This window comes from Ictidomys tridecemlineatus, chromosome 6, assembly GCF_052094955.1.
Source record: "Ictidomys tridecemlineatus isolate mIctTri1 chromosome 6, mIctTri1.hap1, whole genome shotgun sequence".
Lineage (NCBI taxonomy): Eukaryota > Metazoa > Chordata > Mammalia > Rodentia > Sciuridae > Ictidomys > Ictidomys tridecemlineatus.
In genome coordinates, this window is record NC_135482.1 from 15,579,462 (window position 1) to 15,586,839 (window position 7,378).

Below are 7,378 nucleotides of genomic sequence, written 5' to 3' on the forward strand. Positions count from 1 at the left end.
ACTGTTCAGTAGTGTGCACAGTATTGACATTGCTGTACAAGGGATCTCTAGTACATTTTCTTTTTTTTTAGGTTATATACAAAGTATATTCACATCAATTTGTGTCTTCATACATGTACTTTGGATAATAATGTCCATCGCATTCCACCATCATTTCTAACCCCATATCCCCTCCCTTCCCTTCCCACCCCTCTGCCCTATCTAGAGTTCATATATTCCTCCCATACACCTCTCCCTCCGCCACTATGAATCAGCCTCCTTATATCAAACAGTCAGCATTTGGTTTTTTGGGATTGGCTAACTTCACTTAGCATTATCTTCTCTAACTCCATCCATTCACCTGCAAATGCCATGATTTTATTCTCTCTTATTGCTAAGTAATATTCCAGTGTGTATATGCCACATTTTTTTATCCATTCATCTATTGAAGGGCATCTAGATTGGTTCCACAGTTTAGCTATTGTGAATTGTGTTGCCATAAACATTGATGTGGCTGTGTCCCTGTAGTATGCTGTTTTTAAATCCTTTGGGTATAGACCAAGGAGGGGGATAGCTGGGTCAAATGGTGGTTCCATTCCCAATTTTCCAAGAAATTTCCATACTGCTTATTAAACCCCTATCTCTCACCAGGCACAAAACTCAATTCAAAATGGACCAGAGACCCTGCATATAATAGAAGAAAAAATAGGCCCTAATCTCCATCATGTGGGATTAGGCCCCAACTTCCTTTGGCACAAGAATTAACATCAGGAATCAATGAATGGTATGGACTCAAACTAAAAGATTTCTTCTCAGCAAAAGAAACAATCTGTGAGGTGAATAGAGAGCCTACATTTTGGGAGCAAATCTTTACTCCTCACACATTAGATAGAGCACTAATCTCTAAGGTTTATAAAGAACTCAAAAGCTGAACACCAAAAAAATAAATAAATAATAACCCAATCAATAAATAGGCCAAGGACCTGAACAGACATTTCTCAGAAGATGATATACAGTCAATCAACAAATATATGAAAAAATGTTCATCATAGCTAGCAATTAGAGAAATGCAAATCAAAACTACTCTAAGATTTCATCTCACTCCAGTCAGAATGGCAGCTATTAAGAAGATAAACAACAATAAGTGTTGGCGAACATGTGGGGGAAAAGGTACACTCATACACTGCTGGTGGGACTGCAAATTGGTGCAGCCAATGTGGAAAGCAGTATGGAGATTTCTAGTACATTTTCAATTTGCAAAATCGGAACTGTGGCCATGTTTGGTGGCACACATCTATAATCAGAGTTACTCGGGAGGCTAAGCCAAAAGGATCTCAAAGTTCCAGGCCAGCCTTAGCAACTTAGAAAGATCCTGTCTCAAAATAAAAAGTAAAAATATCTGGGGCCGGAGTGTAGCTCAGTGATAGAGCACCCCTGAGTTCCATCTCTAAGTAGCAGGAAACACCCTACAGCTCGGGGTGGTAGAATGGCAGCTTAGTATCCAGGAGGCCCAGGATTCCATCCTCAGCACCAAAAAGTAAATAAAAAATATCTCTATACCTATTGAAGAATGTCACTCCATTGTCTCCTCTCCCAGTAGCTGGGAAACAACATTCTGCTGATTTTATGAGTTTGATTACTTCATATAAGCAGAATCATATAGTATTTGTTCTGTTTTGGTTTGGTGTGTGTGTGTGTGTGTGTGTGTGTGACTAGTTTATTTCACTTAAAATAATGCCCTGAAGGTTTTTCCATGTTGTAGAATAGGACAGGATTCCCTCTTTTTGAAAGCTGAATTATATGCCATTTCTTTGCCCATTCCTCCCTCAATAAACATTTGAGATCCTCCAGCCTCTTGGATATTATGAACAATGCTGAAATGGACAAGGGTGTGCAAATATCCCTTCAAGATCCTACTTTTCAGTTCTTCTGGATATCTACCCAGAGGTGAGACTAGTAGATAATATGGTAATTCTACTGATAGCTTTCTGAGGAACTTCCACACCGTGTTCTTGACACCATCCTACATTCCCACCAATGGTGTGCAAGGTATGAACAGAAGACCGTGCCCTGCTCTGAGTCACTCCATGATGTATAGAACAGCCGTTTTCAGACTGTGCCTAATCTTGGGCCACTCTATTTTTTAAAGCAGTGGTGTGCTGGGAGTTACTCCATTTTAAGTCCTGAGGTGGAATGATTCTGCACCTTGTTTGTACCAGTAAACAACCACCATCTGCCTTGCATAACCCAAGGCCCAAACTGGTGAATAAATTAACCATGCTAACAAAAATGGCCACCTGTGAACTTATAGAATTAATCAGAAGGTCAGGATTATTTAGCTTTTTATGTTGCAGCATAGGAGTTCTTTATATATCTAAATATTAGCCCTTTATAAGATATAGTCATTGCGAATATTTTCTACCCTTCTGTAGGTTGCTCTTTTTCACTGCTGATTATTATTTTGTTGTTGCTGTTGCTTGTGGGGGTTGGAATTGGGAATGGAACCCAAAGGAGCTTAATTACTGAACCACATCCCTAGCCATTTTTATTTTTTGTTTTGAGACAAGGTCTCCCTAAGTTGCTCATGTAAGTTGCGGAGCAGGCTGAACCAATATTCGCTGCAGGACACTCGACCTGGACACTGGACCCCCCTCTGTCTGGTTCCTTATTGCTTGTTTGCCTCAAGTCTGAACATTCAGCCCCACTCAAGTCTAAACTCAGCCCCCACCTGTCTGATGCAACGGAAACCCATATCCAACCCCCTGCCTGGTCTGCCTGAAGACAGAAGATGACACCCTTAGCAACTACTGGGTGACCCAATCACTGTACACCAACAAGACAGCTTGCAGACCAGAGACTCCATTAGATTTGGGCTATAAAAACTCTCCCCTCTCTCTCTCTCTCTCTCTCTTTCTTCTCTCATGCTTCCACTCTCTTGCGCTCTTCTCCCCCCCTTTCTTCTCTCTCTCTCTCTCTCTCTCTCTCTCTCTCTCTCTCTCTCTCTCTCTCTCTCTCTCCTCCCAAACCCCTCTATTATGAGGTTCAGAGCAGAAGTAGAAATCTTGGACCAACCTTTCTGCATATTTCTGACAGAACATGAGTGCTTTAATAAGTCAGAGCTGGGTTAAATCCTGTCTCAGATCACTTATGTAATAGCTGTGACTTTGGGCACATCATTCTTTGAGACTTCATTCCTCCTCTGCAAAAGCAGAATAATCATATAATTTTCCTAAGGATTCAAAAAGTAGAGGCGTAAAATATATGTAACAACACTACTATCTGCATTATTATTATTATGGTAATTATAATTTAGCACACATATAGTAACCAAGTTATAAAACACAGGGAACAAAGAATTATGGGATAAATGATAGTAGGCACTGAGGAGGAAACACTAAATAATGCATTTTAAATTTTTATTTTATTGTCTTCCTACTTCCTAGTTAAAGATCCTTCTGAGAAAGTATAGTATTTTTTTTTCTTTGTATTCTCATCACTGTAGCTTGGAATAAGTTTGATAAATGAATAAACAATGAGAAAGAAGATGAACACATGAATAATTTTTAGAAATATTTTTAGTTGTAGGTGGACACAATACCTTTATTTTATTTATTTTTATGTGGTGCTGGGGATCAAACCTAGTGCCTCACATGTGCTAGGCAACCGTTCTAACACTGAGCCACAACCCCAGCCCACACATGAATACTTTTATTAAAAGTGTTTCACTGGGCTAGGAATGTGGGTCAAGCAGCAGCGCGCTCCCCTGGCATACACGGGGCACTGGGTTCGATCCTCAGCACCACATGAAAATAAAATAAAGATGTTGTGTCCACCAAAAACTAAAAAATAAATATTAAAAAAAAATTCTCTCTCTTTTAAAAAAAAGTGTTTCATTGATTGACTGATCACCTCCCTAAACCTGGATTTGATCTGCTTTTTTAAACCTTCTTCCTAGCTAAAGCTTACTGTCTAGAGATCCTTCTGAGAAAGTGTAGTATCTTTGTATTCTCATCACTGTAGCTTGGAATAGACAGTTAATGATTGATCCAAGTTTGATGAATGAATGAACAATGAGAAAGAAGATGAACATATGAACTCTCTCTGTGCTTTTAAAAGCAAAACAAAACTAAACCTGGATTCAGGTCTTTGAAAATGTCCTCAGATCTCTTAAGTGAATTGTTGACTAAACTCTGAAGCACTCTCTAGAGTTACAACACTGTAAACCTCATGAGATGAGGCTGGGGTTGTAGCTCAGTGGTAAAGCACTTGCCTAGCACATGTGAGGCCCTGGGTTTGATCCTCAGCACCACATAAAGATAAATAAATAAAATAAAGGTATTGTATCCATCTACAACTACAAAAAATTATTTTAAAAAAACTCAAGAGACATTGCTGGTTTGTAAGAATAACTTAGGAATTAAGAGATTCAGATCTTGCCAAGAATAGAAGACAAGCTGATAGATTTAGTCTCCCTCCTAAAAAAATGATATTATTAGCCAGAAAAGCCATTTTATAAAATATGAAGATAAATATAAAACATAGTTTTCTTACTTTTTAATCTCTTTAAGAGGTAAATGGATGCTTAAAGCACAAAATATGTGAGATTTAAAACAAATATAGAAGCAAACTTTATGAAAATATAGCACAGAAGATGTAGGTGGTCCATGAAAATATACTATTTTAAGGATCTTTTTATTGATGTGAAGTGTTTTATTAGTGTTTAAAAGTAGGCAGTGATAAGTTAAAACTTTATAAATACTAGAGCAAATATAAGAAAATTTAAAAGTAAATATCTACTCGGCTAATGGCAAAGATGAAATGGAGCCATAAAATATATTGAATGAATCTAAAAGAAATCAGTATAAAAGATAAAGAGTAATGAGGAACAGATGGGACAAACAGATAATAAATAATCTCATAGGAGATGTAAGCTATCCCCATATCAGTAATTGCATTAGATTGTTATGGGCCAGGCTATATGGGCAAGGACCAAACAGATAGACTCCATTTGCCCTCAGACTCATGCAAGAAATGCTCCTCCCATGGGCACAACCCGCCTCTGTGCCCATCAACAGTTGCTTAGCTTAGCATGTTGGACCACACAAAATGGCAATTCTTATACAATATAAAAATGTTCTCTTTTCAGTTCTCATTTTTCTTGATTGTGTAGATGTTAGTAACCATTCTTTAACTTGTACTCAACTAGCGACATTTTGGCCCACTCTCTGTGTATGATTTTAGATCTCATGACGTTTGTTTATGGTTTTGAATCAGAGCAACAGCCACTTATGATTAATATGGTTTGGGAACATAAAAGGTGTACTCAAACCCTGGGAGGAGGTCAAAGAGTGTAGACTTGCAGCCTGCCCCTTGGCCCACCAGCTGGTGGATCCCAACCAGCTGGTGAATAAAGGTTCTTTCTCCTGCTTTAAGATTGACTGAGTGATTTATTACAATCTTGCCTTAAGGAGATGTAAATTGGTGTCTTCCTCCCTTTGGGCTGCTACACTAACATGCTACAGACTGGGTAGCTTTTAAACGACAGAAATTTATTTCTGATAGTTCTGGAGGCTAGAAGTTCCAGATCAGGCTGCTGGGAGATTCAGTGTCTGATGAGGGCTTCAGAGAGAATTAGAAATTGCTTTTGAACTTGCAATCCTCCTGCCTCAGCCTCTGAGTCGCTGGGATCACAGGTGTGCACCACCTGACTCTTCACTTGGGCCGACAGATGCCCAGTGTGTAACTCAAAGCAGGATGAAGCTTGGCATCTCTGCCTTCATTTTGTACCTGTCTTCTTTATTACCTTAGTCTTTGGCTCTGCGGGTAGGCATCTTAATCACATAAGGGGCCTATTACAAGGTTTATTAGGCCTAAATGTACCTAACTTATCTTGTCCCCTTCACAACCAAGGATACCAAAATAAGAGTAACTAAGGTATTCTCAAGATTTGCAGGGATAATCAACTGTCCTGTTCAAGACCCCTGAAATGACACCTGGAAGTCTCCAGTTGTTGCCTCACCCCTTCCAGGAATAGTGACATCTTGCAGGCAGATCACACCAAGGGAAGACTGCCCTCCTTGAGCAGGAGCAACCTTCTAATGGGAACAGAATTGCCCTTTTCCGGGATTGCAGATCTGAAAGGTAAAGATCCTGAGCAGCCAATGGAGATTACCCCTCTCAAATGGCAAAGGACTTCCAGAGTGGTCTTGCAGAACCAGAATGGAGATAATGATCAACCAGACCACTTTGGTCAGAACTGCTTAATTATGTACACTTCTCACCTTCTACCCCAATTTTTCCTCTTTTCAACCCAAAGCTCAGTACACTGAATACAGGACTGAGATGCTTGATTTCACTTGCCTTCCCAGTGTAGCTATTTGATTAATATATTGATATATTGATTCATATGCTTCTATATAATATATAGCATCCATGTATTATGTAGATCAACAGGCTTTTCACTCTTATTTTTTCCATTTTCTGGGGGGAGAAGTGGCCAAACCTGATTTGTTGGAACCTCCAGAATCTGGCCTCTAGCCTAGGCACAAATACTCAGACCACAGTAATTGGCGAAAGTCTTAAAAGGCAGAGAATGTCAGACTAGATAAAATAAGCCAGGCCAGGTGGTGCACACCTGTAATCCCAGTGGCTGAGGCAGGAGGATCACGAGTTCAAAGTCAGCCTCAGCAACTTATCGAGGCCCTAAGCAATTCAGTAAAACCCTGTCTCTAAATAAAATATAAAAACAGGCTGGGGATGTGGCTCAATGGTTAGGCACCCCTGGGTTCAAACCCACCCAACTGCATGTTGTCTGCAGGAAATTCACTTTAATTATTAAAAACTTAAAAGTAAAGCAAAGATTCAACAATTCAAATACTAAAATAAATAAAGCTCGAGGATCCCGTATTATGATCAAGCAAAATAGGGTTCAAAACAAAGACTATTACCCAAGGATAAAGAGGGTCTTTCCATAATGGCAAAAGTATAAATTCATCATGATGATATAAAAATAATAATTGTACATGCATCTAATGACAGAATTTTAAAATATCAGAAGCAAAAACTAATAGAATCAAGAGGAGAATATTATCTTTAGAGATCTCAACAGTCTCCTCTACCAGTAATTGATAGAACAAATAAACAAAACCAGTAAGCATAAAGAAGACTTAATATAAAACCCACTTAGCCCAATTGATATAGGCACACAGACCCCGAAAACAGCAGAATACACATTGTTTTAACTGTTCATTGCAGTCAATAATGTAGATCATTTGCAAGGCCATAAATCAAATTCAAAAATCAAAAGGATTGAAATGATACAAAATTAGTTCTCTGACATCAATAAAAGTAGACTAGAAATCAATAACAGAAACATACCTTTAAAATCTCCAGTATTTGG